The sequence below is a fragment of the Myxine glutinosa genome, chromosome 2 (genome assembly GCF_964187855.1).
Source record: "Myxine glutinosa chromosome 2, kmMyxGlut1.1, whole genome shotgun sequence".
Taxonomy (NCBI): Eukaryota; Metazoa; Chordata; class Myxini; order Myxiniformes; family Myxinidae; genus Myxine; species Myxine glutinosa.
In genome coordinates, this window is record NC_136262.1 from 80204273 (window position 1) to 80221197 (window position 16925).

At 47.8% G+C, this 16925-nt stretch overlaps 1 protein-coding gene across 3 annotated transcripts in view; it reads left to right on the forward strand.

Moving 5' to 3' along the window:
- Positions 1–16925, forward strand: part of VIRMA (vir like m6A methyltransferase associated) — a 285574-nt gene that overhangs the window by 19938 nt on the left and 248711 nt on the right. The window contains exon 1 of one of the 3 annotated variants that reach the window (XM_078773441.1): positions 11753–11878. The exons of the other annotated variants lie outside the window; for them this stretch is intronic. The gene's annotated coding sequence lies outside the window, so the exon portion shown is untranslated. Of the gene's footprint in view, positions 1–11752; positions 11879–16925 lie in introns of those variants that run through there. 3 annotated transcript variants of the gene reach the window in all.

The window sequence follows — 16925 nt, forward strand, 5'->3', positions numbered from 1 at the left end:
CCATTCTCTTCACAACTGGGTACTTGGTGTAATAATCCGTCACTAAGAGGTCGGTCTGCCCGTGTAGCTCACACATCACTGGCTACCTTTGTCCATGGTACCGCTGGTGTCTCATGAGCTATCATAGCCTCACGCCTTTATTCTGGTTGGTTCTCTTGACATGCCTTACATGTTCTGACAACTCTCTCAATGTCCAGATATATACTTGGCCAGTAAACACATTCGCGTGCTAGACGTTTTGCCTTTTCTATCCCCATGTGCGCCTCATGCAGCTGGTCGAGGATATCCTTACGTAGCTGCTCTGGAATTAGTACCTGTCGACCTTTGAAGAGAACACCGTCACAAATACCAATTTCATCACGGTATGGCCAGTACGGACGTAGGTCCACAGGCAGCTCTGTAATCCTAGCAGGCCACCCTCGAACAACCTGCTGCAATGCTCGAAAGGTTCTATCAGCCTTTCCACACACTGAGTTGGTCCTGTTTCCTTGAGCTGAAATCAGAGGTCAAAGCGATGATGATCATCCACACCATCAAGCTCAATACCATCTAAACGTGTGTCCAACTGCAGTTCCTGATTGTTCTCTGGGTTCGGTAGCCTCGACAGCGTGTCTGATAGCATCATCTCACGGCCGGCCGGCCTTATACTCCAGATCAAAATCGTAGCCTTGGATTTTCACAAGAAGGCGCTGGAGCCATGGAGGGGCGTTTGTAAGCGGTTTGCTGATGATCATGACCAATGGTTTGAGGTCTGTGTATACCTTGAAGTGTTTCCCAAACACGTAAGTATGGAACTTCTGTATGCCAGCAACAAGGGCCAGGGTTTCTCCTTCAATGTTTGAATATGCAGACTGAGTGGGTGTCAGAGTTCGTGACGCAAAAGCAACAGGCTTGTCATCCTGCAAAAGGCATGCTCCCAGTCCCTTCTGTGACGCATCTACTTCCAAAACTGTCTCTTTGTCATGATGATAGTATGTTAGACAGGCATCTGCATCAACACTCTGTTTCAGTTCCTCAAATGCAAACTGATGGTCTTCCTGCCACATGAATGGCACTCCTTTCTTCAGTAAATCTCGGAGGGGTGCCACTTTATCCGCAAAGTGGGGAATATGTGGTGACAGATAGTTCATCAGTCCAATGAATCTGCTCAAGTCTTCCTTATCCTGCAGTGACGGCATCTTCCGGATGTCGCAGATCTTCCCAGGTTCAGGTGAGATTCCTTGTTTGCTGTAGATCGAGCCGAAGAAGTTGATACGGTCGGTCTTGATGATACATTTCAGAGTTGAAAACCAGACCCTCTCTTCGTGCTACTTTCATCAGGTTCAGAAGATTACGATCATGCTGCTCTTCAGTTCGTCCTGATACTGCCACATCATCGGAGATACCAATACAGCCTGGTGCTTGCTCGCGTATGTGGTCCATGGCTTGCTGGAACAGATCCTGGCTGACACATAACCCAAAAGGCAATCTCTTGAAGCACCAGCACCCAAAAGGTGTGCGGAATGTGGTCAAATTAGTGCTGTTAGCTAGATTCAAAATCCCGTCTCGGAACTGTCTCGATAAATTTTCAATTTTCATAACGGGATCTCGGATCGGCTCGGTTCCCAGCAAAGAAAAAAAAAAAAAAAAAAAAAAAAAAATTTTTTTTTAAATAATAATAAGGCTTCAAAAATAATGGAATTTCATTACAATATATAAACAACAATGAAAAAAATTCATTTCTGATGTTGAGTACTTAAATTCCGACTTAGCTTCCATTTACCGGGATGAAATAAAATACACCGCCTACATGCAGATGATCGGCCACCGATGGGACCGGGTTATCTCATTACAGTTTGTATTGTCGTGTAATTTCTTGCTCGGAATGTCAGAGAGAGGGAGAAAATGTTTCTGCCCAGGCATATTCGAGTCCCGGTTGGAGTTTCATTATCATTTTGTGAGTTGTGATCGCCAAGGGGCTCGCCCCCCCCCCCTCCTTATTTTGACTCTGTGACTAAAGTAAACGTAATCAACTTATCAGGCCTAAAGTGGAGATAAGATAACCAAAATACTTTCACATTCAAACCGTCACACCAAACCCCGAGGGATTCTTACAATTTATAGATTTTGCGTTGCAATTAAACATAAACGTTCATCAAAAACTCATTTCATAAAACTACATAATGTATTGTACTTGTATTAATACATTGTGTGTAGAATAATCCGTTATAAACGTGTTTTTAATCTCAATAAACATCGTCCCTCCAATCACGGGGCTCGAGCGAGTCCCTCGATATTAATGTGCAAAAGACCATAGCAACCACATTCCGTAACTCGTCTCCAAGGACGGACACGTGACCGCAGCGGGGCAGGGCGAGGCGGAGTGATACAGCGGAAGGATTCAACAGTTTAAATAAAGCCGCGACGCGGCGGATTTTCATTGGGACCTTCATCCTGATGTCGTTACCTCCGCCACCAAAGGTAGATGGAGGTTATGTTTTCACTCCTGTCTGTTTGTCCGTTTGTTTGTGAACACAATATCTCAAAAAGTTGTGGACGGATTCGGACGAAATTTTGTGGAGATGCAGCGTGTGTGACAAGGACGGAATGATTAGATGTTGGTGAAGATCCGGATTCGGAATTCGGATTCGTTTGCAGTGCATTGTTTGTTGACAAGGGGAAAATCCTGGAATGGAACAGTGAGTTTACTTTATCTATCATCGTTTGTGTCAGTTCAGCTGCACTTGCGAAAAATGATGCTTGTGCAGAAACAGAGTAATGAAAGCAAGGCTCAATAAATGCCTCTATTATGGAAAATATCTGCAAGAAGTTGGAATTTTAACCGGGATTTTTTTACCGAGAAATTGCGTCAATCAATTTATCTCGGGACCGTCCCGAGACCGTCTCGAAAGCCGAAACCGCCGGGATTTCGTCCCGGTCTCGGCTCGGTTGACAGCCCTAGGTCAAATCCTGGCTTTCCTCATCCAGATGCACAGCCCAATAGCCAGCCCGAGCATCTAATTTTGAGAATATCGTGGCGTCAGCAAATTCTGGGTTCAGCTCATCTGATGTTGGTATTTTATTTGGACACCTCTTCAGCCAAGAGTTCAGGCGTTTCGGATCGAGATATACTCTTAAGCTCCCATCTTTCTTTACACTATTACAGATGGAAGAGCACCAATCTGTATGATAGTCCACTTTCCTGATGATACCCTGTTTTTCCATTTTCATTAGTTCCTCCTTCAACTTCCCTTTGATGTGAACACTGCACTTCCTTGGTGCGTCAATCGATGCCTTTGCATCAGGCTTTAGATGAAGCCTCACTTTTCCTTTAAAATTCCCAATGCAGTCAAACCTGTCCGGGAACAGCCTTTTCAAATCATCCACGGAATTCACCTTGTAGGCCTGTTCCTCGTGGCGCATTGGTTTCGTAATCCTTGATGCTGGAGGTGCAGCCTTCAGCAATGTCCTCCGTTGCCCAGCAATGCTGTTTATGGTGACGATGTTGAGCCGTTCACACGCTTGTAGTCCAAGTACTGCAGGTCCAGGTACTTCAACCACATATAACCTGTACTTGAACCAATTTGAGTCTTTATATCGACACAAGAGCTTTAGGATTCCGTGACTATTCGATTAATTATTCACGATCGATTATCATTACATAATTGAAGCATATCATTAAAATCTGGATTCTGATATGAGGATTGGATGCTGTAAACTAAATAATTTCCAAATCTTGAATGAAATCTGACAAAATCTACCATTACTCTGATTTTATCATGAAGTGTGTTAATTTTATCACGAAGAATATTTATGAATATACATTTCCATTTATTTAAGCGAGGCTGTGATTCTCATTCTGGGGTTAGTTTTTTATATTTATTTAACTTGATAATCGTTTTTAACTTTATTCTTACTTCCATGGGAACTGCTTGGAGATGCGTTTTTTGAATGAAACGTTTTTAGCAAAGAACACTTTTTTTAGTAGTTGGGACAGCTGTTACTGTTAGTCAATTCTGAAGTTGGAATTTTGAAGATCGGTTCAGATTAAGAGTTTGTGGAGCTTATCTCATTGTGGTTTTTTAACCGTGTGCGGAAATGAAATAAAGGGGTGGAGTGGGAGGGTGGTTGGAGGTGGTGGGGGTAGGACCAGAGCTGTAGATAGTTTGGCCAACTAAACAATATGCGCCATGTTGTTACCCAAGGTCAAGTGCACACACGCGTGCGTTCAAGCGTGCATGCAACTTACTGCTATTAGGGATGGGTTTATTTTTATGTTCCTGAGTTTCATACATTGTTTAGTTGTTTGTTGTTTGTTTCATCAGTTGCAAATCCTGTCCCTGTTACGCAAATGTATGTACAAGTATTGATTAGATTTGTTGGAATTTCACTGACCCATTATTTTTCATTTACAGTGTATTAAGCTTTTGTTTTTTTCACATTGTCATCCCAAACGAGGGTCGAGAATAAAAATCTCTTTGCTACATCCATTTTGTCTATATTGGATGGAATTAATTATTTTTTAATGTTAATTCATCGATATCCCTTTGCGTGTTTAATGACTGACTATGTGTAGCGTTCACTCTGTACTTTCTGCTGGTATATCTGAAGTGATGAAGATTCGTTCAATTCACGAGTCAACTTATACATGATTCGGTCTCTACCTCATCTATGTACTTCCTCTCTTCCTACTCTCTTTTTCTTTAAATGCATTCCCATTTTCCTCTTATTTTTACTCCTCAAAATCCCTTTCTTCCTATTTCCTTACTCTCTTCTGTCTTTAATACACTTCTCCCTTCCCTGTCTCGGCACCTTTCCTCCTCCACTGCCCCACTTCCCCTCTCTCACAATTTCATATTCACTCTTTCTCACTCTCTTGCCTCTCCTCTTCCATCTTCGAAGTCATACTGATTATTGATTGTGCTACAAGGAAGCTTACAAATTTATGTTCAGATTAACTTGACACTTTAATTGCACAATGTTGGTGAGATGATCTACAAAAGAAAGAATGTATGGTACATCTGATTGCACACAGTTAGTTGAACTGCTAAAGTATCATTACTGCTTCATGAATGTACACACAAAGCAAGTACATGTACACACATTTGAACATATACATGTATTTGAATTCCATGTGTTAACATGCTATGTCCACTTGCTGAGGGCTTTTTAGTTTATATGTTATACGTAGTGTGTTCAAAAAGTATCCGACCTTTATTTTTCGTGTGTAAAAAAAAAAAAAGAAGCTAGGGAGGCGTTGATTGGTGCACGTATGTAGGCGATCCTAATGCGCATGCGTGAATTTTTTCCCACCTGCAGAAGCTGTCATTCGACGGCAGACCGCCGATGAGTGAGGACATGTAAGCGAGCGCCGTCGGATTTTCGTTTTTGACAAAATGACGGAAAATCTTGAACAATGCTACTGCATCAAATTTTGTGTAAAGCTTGGCGATTCCCAAGTGGAAACGATCCGCAAGATTCAACACCATTCATTCCATTATGAAGGAGGATTTGGGCTTCAGGAGAATCTCAGCGAAGTTCGTACCAAAGCTGCTAACGATTGAGCAGAAGCAACTCCGTTTGGAGATCGCACAGGACATGCTGGAGACTGTGAACAGCGATCCCAGCTTCCTCAACACAGTGATCACTGGCGATGAGTCCTGGGTTTATGGGTACGACCCAGAAACCAAGTTGCAGTCATCATAATGGAAGCATCCAACATCCCGAGGCCAAAAAACACAAAATTTGATGCAGTAGTGTTGTTCAAGTTTTTCCATCATTTTGTCAAAAACGAAAATCCGACGGCGCTCGCTTACATGTCCTCACTCATCGGCGGTCTGCCGTCGAATGACAGCTTCTGCAGGTGGGAAAAAATTCACGCGTGCACATTCGGATCGCCTACATACGTGCACCAATCAACGCCTCCCTAGCTTCTTTTTTTTACGCACGAAAAATAAAGGCCCTTAAATTATTGCAATTTTTTTTACAACTTCTCGCATTGCCATACTCTTGCTTCATAGTGCTCCACTTGACTTCGATTTAGTTAGTTTATCTTTACGCATCTTCCCCTGTTTCCTCGCATAAAAGTGTAACCTCGTAGTGAAGAATTTCATTAAGAGACTGCGCTTCAGCCCATGGCAGGCTGGTAAGTCAATGTCCTGTGTCAGGTCTTCAGCTTGATTTACCAGTCTTGATGACAGATTTTTGTTGCCCACGAGCTGCTCTTCACTTGCTCTAAACAGTTGCTCGGCCTTATCAAATAGTTTCCAGCATTCATCGGAGCAGAACACCAAACAGCCTTCCTTGTATTCCTTCAATGAGGTTAACTTTTGAAGAGTTCCTGCTTTTGGAGTTTGGTCCTTTACTGCCTCGATGCACTTTGAGCACATTTTTTTCTGCTTCACCACTTTGCGTATACAGTATCCAATGACATTGTGTAAGCTGTTTCTCTCTGCATCTACCAGGCCTGAAGTACGTGGTAACTCATCTATCTCAGGATTAACAGGTATAGTACTAACAGGGCTCTCTGGAAGACATAGGTGGCTGATCAAGAAATTCGGCAAGGAAAGCACGGTCATCCTCCTGGTAACTACCTGTTGAGGGGCATCTCAGAAATTGGGCAACTGTAATAATCTTCAACGCTTGTCTCAATTCAAGAGTTGTAGGGACTGGATTCTTCATTCGGATGCATCCAAATAGATTTTCCAGGTAGTCTTGGGTGAACCTTGACGTCAGACATACATATGACCCTTAGCAAGAAGCTCAGATTGAAGATTGATGATTGATGATGTCGAGAGGATAACACCTGTCTGCACTGGCTTCCAGTGGCCTTGCACACCGATGGTTATGCTGTTCATGACCCAAATGGCTGAACGCAGATGTGACAAGGCAGCTACGTATGATTTTTGCTTGATTTGACTCGGTGCCATGACAGGATGTCTCCTTGACATTAGGTCAAACCATCTGTTCATGAAATCTATGAACCAGACTGTGGTGAGGAGTACATCATCATATCCTTCACATTCCACCAAGTATCGCAGTGCTGAACTAACTGAATGGCTGAAGAAGTTGAGGGCATTTGATAACTTCATCTTGTCAAAGTGCGATTGCTTTAATGTGCTTTCAGTGAGCTTGGGGGCAAGCTTCAGATCCTTCTTCAGATCTTCTTGGAAAGCATGTAGCATCTTCACATGATTGGCAGTCTCCTTGTTCGATGATAGTCCGAAATGCTCAACAACCTCCTTATTTAATGTAACGTCGTTTCCATTAACAAGGGCTGCCTTCATATTCTTGATAATGTGGGGTACATCTGCGATGAAATGGAGGTATCTACCTTCTTCAATGGGATGCGGAATTTTGTTCACTGTCCTGTTGAACTTTGAGCAAACAATGCCAAAACTTTTGAAAAGGGCACGATTTGCACTGCCCATGTCAGATGTGATTGCTGTGACATGCAACTCGATGTCTTTTGCTTTCTGCAAGACTTCCAGAATGACTGGCTTTAGTTTCGTTCCATCCACGGCGTTCCAGTGAAGTGATATGCCACCGTTTGTTTCCATCTCGGTGTCACTCCTCCAAGCATGATCACGAGGGCATGTGTGGCTTCACCACTGTGATCTGGTAATGTAACATCCCCTCGCATACAGCCAGAACTTACATCGTATTGGAGGCCTGCTTTGATCGCCATCTCATCAAGGGTGAGGCAACACCCCCTCTCTTCTTGTCTCATTGCTGCTACTTTCAATTGTAGAAAGGTGAAAACTTCATGTAAGATGCCTGGATCCATGGAGACAACTTCCAGTCTTCTTCTCAGTGATCTAGCTGATGGCAAAGGTTGATTTTGGGCAAGGAGCAGCTCATCCAGTAGCTCCACATGCAAACTTTAATTGAAGACCTTTTTTGACAGTGTCAGATGACCATTTATTCCCCCGTGTACTTGCATGATTGAGTTTGGCAAGCTGATCTTTGTTGAAGACACTTGAAACTGTCGCCTCTAGCAGTTTACGCTGTTTAAGAACCTTCTTCTTCTCTCTCCTTTCCTTGGCCAGAGTCTGTTTTCGTTTTGATATCTTATTTGTCAAGGCTTTGAGTTTCTCTTCACAGCACAGTCTCACCAGAACATGATGCATTTTGCAGGGTGCTGCTTGTCAGATCTAAGTCTGCATGGTTAGGTTGGTAATCTGGAATATCCTGTTCGCTGCCATCAGTTCAAAAAAGCAAAAGAAAAGTGGAAGAAAACTGAATAGAAACATCTGTTGCATACCTGACACAGCGACACACACATGCATACAAACTAGAAAATCAAGATAGAATTACACACCTAAAGTAATATAAGAAAATGAATTTCTTAATCCAGAAACTAAACATTAATAAAAAGGAATTAACAGAAGTATCTCAAAAGTTTAACACGATACAGTAAATTCCTGTCTACTTTTTTTTCGCTGTCAAACTTTAAATCCTTGTTATTTGTTAATTGTATTTAAAAAAAAGAAGTCAGGAGACTACGATGGTTCACGAGCGAGCGGTATTCAATGACAAAGGACGGACTACAACCGAAACGGGCCCGGACAGGCCAGGCCCGGAAATGTCAAAACGAAGGTTACTGACCTTGAAATGAGATAGAAAAGAATGTATAATCAGTTATGAGGTTGGTTAGCTACACAATACCGAAAATTCGGCGAAAAATGAAATGAAAAAAAAAAGAAGAAAAAAAAGAAAGAAAAATCGAGCTCTGTGGGGCTAGACACATGACATTGGCCTAACCAAATATCGAAACCCCTGTCAGATTCCACCAAATCCCTCAGAGAAGATGTAGCTTGGACTCGATTACCCCCTAAAAAGACATCTTTTTCGGGCATGGCTCCGCCCACAATGGGCGCAATACGCCCACTCTAGGCAGGACACAACTAGATCATGATATCAACCTCCCACCCAAGTTTCATCAAGATCGGATGATATCATCGGGTAGTTATGCTGAGGACAGACAGACGCACACACATGACGAATATAGTGGTCACTTGATGACTCGTGAACCAAAAATATGCGTGGCTGTACTTTGTCGAATTGTTCACATTGCACACTGTTTATACATCGATTTTATCTTGATGTTAATTGACAAGTCTTTGCAAGCAAATATGTTGTCATAAAGCTAAATATTTTTTAGAAATATATTTTACTGAAATTGCTAGTCATATTGATGTTCTTAATTAAACTGTTTGAATTCACATACTGAAATATGCTCCACCTTCAGTAGTTGCCTCTTTTTTTTCTGTGTGGGTGTGTGTGTCATGTGCTAGAATATATGATTCTCTTTTAAATGTCTACACATTCAAGAATCAAATTACTTATTAAAGCCCTACTCTGATGGCCTTTAAGCTCGTAAATTTGAATAAATTTACAAATTCTAGAAGAAAGTATGGTAAACATGTGGTATTCTTTTATTTTACTTTTTAAACAACATAATTACCATCGGCACCGGACTCGCTTAGCTGTATCTGGGACTGAATAGCATCGAGGGATGAAGTACAATACGAGTACTCCAGTCGTGTTCTTTTTGTTGCATTGTTTGACGGTTTGTGTACTAAATCTGTCCTGCATCGTTTTGGAAGTCTCCTGGGCTGCGAAGTCTGTGGTGCTGTGAAAGCAAACTTAGTTGGAATAGCATTTGGCTTGAGCTTCCTCAGGTCATCGGCCCTGTGACACTCATATTGTGTCTCGTCGAAATGATCCTGCAAAGAAAAAGAAAGACATAGACTAACTTTTGGTGGGGTGTGTGCACTGTGTCACTATTGCTGAGCCAAATGCGGGCACGAGATTTGGGTTAAAATCCTGTTTAACTTACATTTACGGCTTGATCCTTTGTCTGTTCCTAATTGTCGACTGGACTAGGCTAGCCTTACCGCTTCCTGGGTAGGCCTAATCTATCTTGGACTAGACCCTAGGCCTAGCCCCCAGTCTGCCCAGATGAGGTCAACTCTGATAGCGTCGGCCAGAGCATATCCAGGTGTATTGACCTTAAGCATGTCTTGCAATTTACTTTGCTAGTTAGTGTTACGTAAGACTGAGTCTGTGAGAGGCATGGACACTTACTTCGCACAAGAAAGAGTTGTTGTTTGGTTTGAGGCCTTCTCGGCGAACCTTTATCTCCCAAATTTTCCTTCGTTCTGGGTTGCGGGGAAAAAGGTGCATTGATTTCCCCCTGTCTGAACGATTAGAACAACCGTATGCCGAACAGCACGGCATTTTTTTTTTGACTGATGAAAACCGAAGCGAATGCATGCGATGCGCGTTCTGCTAGTTTCGGAGGTTGGGTAACAATATGGCGCCTGTGAATCACATGACAGCGCTTAACCCAGTGGTTCTTAACCTTTTTAAAGGCGCCGAACCCTAATGAAACCCACCGAACACTCGTGGAACCCCTCAAATTTGACAAAAAAATTAAGAAGAATTGCATCTTAATGCGTTTTCCGTTCTTCTTTTCGGGAGGCGATCTGGGAAATGCGTGGTTTTGTTTTGGCAAGGGCCACCCTCAAATCATTTTCGCATGCAAGCCTGCTCCTTTTCTTTGTTTTAATGTCCACCAGTTTCGAAAACGCATGCTCGCAGAGATGTGTTGTAATGAATGGTGTGAGTGTCTCAAGGGCAATTTTAGCGATGTGAGGATACCCTTCCATTTGGCGGTACCAAAACGTTGAGAGCGTTGTTGTGCCGAAGAGTTGCTGTTGAGTCTGGCTCTGCTGAAGTTCGATGAGGTCGTCAAGGTATTGCTGGGTATTGCTCTTGGTCGGGGAAGTAGCCGTCGAATGACTTTCCCAGCTCATCCAAGTGCGTGGCAACCGCTTGCTTCAGCTCCTCCGGTACAGCAGTGCCTCCAACTTCAGACTCATCTTCGATCCCGCTCACGCACTCGTCCAGTAGCGAAAAGTTTGCGAAGTTGTCGTTCTCTGTTCGCTGCCTCCACAACGGCAACTTCTTTCGGAAAGCGCTCAGCTTTTCTTCAGATTCGATGACATTCACTCCACCGCCCTGCATCTGGCAATTGAGATGATTGAGTGCGTAGAAGATGTCAGCCAAGTACGCCAAGGCGAGGATGAACTCTGACTCTTGGAAGTGCGTTGCATGGCAATGCTGGTTTTCTCGCAAAAACGGAGCTAATTCTACACGCAAGGCAAAAACACGGCTCACTACCTTCCCTCGTGATAACCATCGAACGTTAGAGTGGTAGAGAAGGACTTCGAACTCAGAGCCGATTTCATTGCACAGCTCTTTGAAGATAAGATGATTCAGAGCACGGCTTCGCACGTAATTCACAGTTTCAACGACGATTTTCAGAACATTGGCCAGTTTTGGAGGCAGGGTTTTTGATGCCAGCCCGTGTCTCTGCAGGACGCAGTGTGTGACGACGATGTGTGGTGCATCGGCCTTCACCAGCGCTCCAAAACCGGAGTTGCATCCCAGCATGGCTGGAGCTCCATCCAAGCAAACTGCAGACACCATGTTCCACGAGAGGCCGTTGCTTCTGAAGGTCATCCACAAGCTTCTTCACGTCAGCTGCCTTCGTCGTTGTTGTGAGAAGCTTGCAGAACAGAAAGTCTTCCTTAATCTCGTCTCATTTGACATAACGTACAAATAAGATGAGCTGGCTCAAATTCGAAACGTCGGTGGTCTCGTCGAGTTGAAGGCTGAATTTCATCGGGCTCGCGATTACATCTGCAACTACCTGGGCGAGGATGTCATCGCTCATGCCGTCGGTTCTGCATCTGCTGGTGTCATTTGAGCGTGGAACGAGAGACGACTTGTTTTCAGCAGCTTTTCCCAGCATGATGTTGGCCATCTTCAACGCGGCCGGTTTGATGAGTGTCTTGCTAACGGTGTGCGGTTTGCCCTGCTTTGCGATCAGGTACGCAACTTCATACGACGCGGTGAGGATCGGTTTGTCAATTGGAACGAAGCCGAGAGTGGGCAAGGTAGCACTTGCTTCGAATCGGACTCTAATTTGAATTCATCCAGTGTTGCGTCTTTGTACTGCCCCTCGCCGTGCAGTTTTTTTTAAAGTGTTCCCGTAGTTTTGCTGGTGCTTGGCTGTAGTTGCTCAACTTGTCATTGCAAAGCATGCATTGAGGACGCTGACTTCCGTCCCGTTCCGTCAAACACGTGAACCCGTACTGCACGTAATCCTCCGACCACTTCTTTTTTGCTCTACATACTGCAAAAAAAAAGAAAAAAAGTAACAAACTGATCTTAATTGAGTTCGGGCAAATAATTATATGACAAAAATTTAAAAAGGAACATGCTTAAATATAAATCAGTACCCCTCTGAAAACTGATAAATTTTAACGAAGAAAACATAATTTATTGTGAGGATGATGGGATTTATTATCTACTCAACTCTGTCACCTCAAATCCCATTATAATATGACATAGAAAACTGCGAATTGTTAGTTTTGAATTGCGACCAAAGGAGTTATATCACTTCCACCTAATTTTCTGAGTAATTCGATCATATTTTATAATCACCATCTACTTTTGACTTTAATATAACTCTGAACCCGCCCTGCATATCCACAAACATTTCCAACTTACTTTTCAATTAATCAGTCACTCCAAAGTAAGGAGCGACCAATGACGCACGGCACACGGCAAGCTAATCGAGGCTATTGACTGGAATTTCCGAAAACCTGCAAAGTCCAAAATCCAGTAAGTAAGCAAGTAAGCACCATCAACAGAATAATTAGCAAGTTGCTCATTGATTCAACTTACTAGTCAGTGTGCAACAACTTATCTTAAACACAGACCAGAGAAACCATGAATGGGATGGGAATACAATTACAAATAACATTTCCATTCGTTCGGAACATACATAGCAAAATAATAATAATATTAATAATAAGCGTAATTACACATAGATTCAAAATTGATACAAAACTAAAAAAAACCAAAAAAAACAAATTGCAATGCGTTTCGGAGGACCTCCGCCGAACCCCTGAGACTGGCTCGCTGAACCCCCTGAACTCCCTGGGGTTCGGTCCAACCCAGATTAAGAACCATGGGCTTAATCGATCATAGGGCAGACCAGCTGAAACCGGGTTGACCGAACTCTATCTATGGCTCTGGGTATGACCAGTTGCAACTGCCAAACCAGAAAGCATATGAAATTGCAAAGCCCGTCCACGTCCGTTTGTATTCAGACTTCTTCTTCTTCTTCTTCTTCCATATGCTCAAAATAACGAAATTGGTTCAAAAAAAAATACAATGAAAATTGATGATTTTATGCAGCTTTGAGCTTTGAGCTTCAGATCGAAAAAAACCCAATCTGCTTCGACCTTTTGATTGGTGGACAAATTCATTGACCAAACTTGCAAACACATGGGGGACACGAACGCACACGGGGGACACGAACGCACACGGGGGACACGGACGCACACGGGGGACACGGACGCACACGGGGGACACGGACGCACACGGGGGACACGGACGCACACGGGGGACACGGACGCACACGGGGGACACGGACGCACACGGGGGACACGGACGCACACGGGGGACACGGACGCACACGGGGGACACGGACGCACACGCGGGACACGGACGCACACGCGGGACACGGACGCACACGCGGGACACGGACGCACACGGGGGGACACGGACGCACACGGGGGGACACGGACGCACACGGGGGGCCACGGACGCACACGGGGGCCACGGACGCACACGGGGGGCCACGGACGCACACGGGGGGCCACGGACGCACACGGGGGGCCACGGACGCACGCGGGGGGCCACGGACGCACGCGGGGGGCCACGGACGCACGCGGGGGGCCACGGACGCACGCGGGGGACACGGACGCACGCGGGGGACACGGACGCACGCGGGGGACACGGACGCACGCGGGGTGTACACGGACGCACGCGGGGTGTACACGGACGCACGCGGGGTGTACACGGACGCACGCGGGGTGTACACGGACGCACGCGGGGTGTACACGGACGCACGCGGGGTGTACACGGACGCACGCGGGGTGTACACGGACGCACGCGGGGTGTACACGGACGCACGCGGGGTGTACACGGACGCACGCGGGGTGTACACGGACGCACGCGGGGTGTACACGGACGAACGCGGGGTGTACACGGACGCACGCGGGGTGTACACGGACGCACGCGGGGTGTACACGGACGCACGCGGGGTGTACACGGACGCACGCGGGGTGTACACGGACGCACGCGGGGTGTACACGGACGCACGCGGGGTGTACACGGACGCACGCGGGGTGTACACGGACGCACGCGGGGTGTACACGGACGCACGCGGGGTGTACACGGACGCACGCGGGGCGGACACGGACGCACGCGGGGCGGACACGGACGCACGCGGGGCGGACACGGACGCACGCGGGGCGGACACGGACGCACGCGGGGCGGACACGGACGCACGCGGGGCGGACACGGACGCACGCGGGGCGGACACGGACGCACGCGGGGCGGACACGGACGCACGCGGGGCGGACACGGACGCACGCGGGGCGGACACGGACGCACGCGGGGCGGACACGGACGCACGCGGGGCGGACACGGACGCACGCGGGGCGGACACGGACGCACGCGGGGCGGACACGGACGCACGCGGGGCGGACACGGACGCACGCGGGGCGGACACGGACGCACGCGGGGCGGACACGGACGCACGCGGGGCGGACACGGACGCACGCGGGGCGGACACGGACGCACGCGGGGCGGACACGGACGCACGCGGGGCGGACACGGACGCACGCGGGGCGGACACGGACGCACGCGGGGCGGACACGGACGCACGCGGGGCGGACACGGACGCACGCGGGGCGGACACGGACGCGCGCACGCGCACGCGGACGCGCACGGGACGCGCACGGGACGCGCACGCACACGGGACGCGCACGCACACGCACACGCACACGGGACGCGCACGCACACGCACACGCACACGGGACGCGCACGCACACGCACACGCACACGCACACGCACACGGGACGCGCACGCACACGCACACGCACACGCACACGGGACGCGCACGCACACGCACACGCACACGGGACGCGCACGCACACGCACACGGGACGCGCACGCACACGCACACGGGACGCGCACGCACACGCACACGCACACGCACACGGGACGCGCACGCACACGCACACGCACACGCACACGGGACGCGCACGCACACGCACACGCACACGCACACGGGACGCGCACGCACACGCACACGCACACGGGACGCGCACACACACACACGAGACGCGCACACACACACGAGACACACACACACACGAGACACACACACACGAGACACACACACACACGAGACACACACACACACACACGAGACACACACACACACATGAGACACACACACACACACGAGACGCACACACACGAGACACACACACACACACGAGACGCACACACACGAGACACACACACACGAGACACACACACACACACGAGACACACACACACACACGAGACACACACACACACACACACACACGAGACACACACACACACACACGAGACACACACACACACACACGAGACACACACACACACACGAGACACACACACACACACGAGACACACACACACACACGAGACACACACACACACACGAGACACACACACACACACGAGACACACACACACACACACGAGACACACACACACACACACGAGACACACACACACACACACGAGACACACACACACACACACGAGACACACACACACACACGAGACACACACACACACACACGAGACACACACACACACACGAGACACACACACACACACACGAGACACACACACACACACACGAGACACACACACACACACGAGACACACACACACACACACACACGAGACACACACACACACGAGACACACACACACACACGAGACACACGAGACACACACACACACACACACGAGACACACACACACACACACACGAGACACACACACACACACACACACACGAGACACACGAGACACACACACACACACACACACGAGACACACACACACACACACACACGAGACACACGAGACACACACACACACACACGAGACACACACACACACACACACGAGACACACACACACACACGGGACACACACACACACGGGACACACACACACACACGGGACACACACACACACACGGGACACACACACACACACACGGGACACACACACACACACGGGACACACACACACACACGGGACACACACACACACGGGACACACACACACACACACACGGGACACACACACACACACACACACACACGGGACACACACACACACACACGGGACACACACACACACACACACACACACACGGGACACACACACACACACACGGGACACACACACACACACACGGGACACACACACACACACACACGGGACACACACACACACACACGGGACACACACACACACACACACGGGACACACACACACACACACGGGACACACACACACACACACACACGGGACACACACACACACGGGACACACACACACACGGGACACACACACACACGGGACACACACACACACGGGACACACACACACACGGGACACACACACACACGGGACACACACACACACGGGACACACACACACACGGGACACACACACACACGGGACACACACACACACGGGACACACACACACACGGGACACACACACACACACACGGGACACACACACACACACACACGGGACACACACACACACACGGGACACACACACACACACGGGACACACACACACACACGGGACACACACACACACGGGACACACACACACACACACACACACACGGGACACACACACACACACACACACACACACACGGGACACACACACACACACGGGACACACACACACACACGGGACACACACAC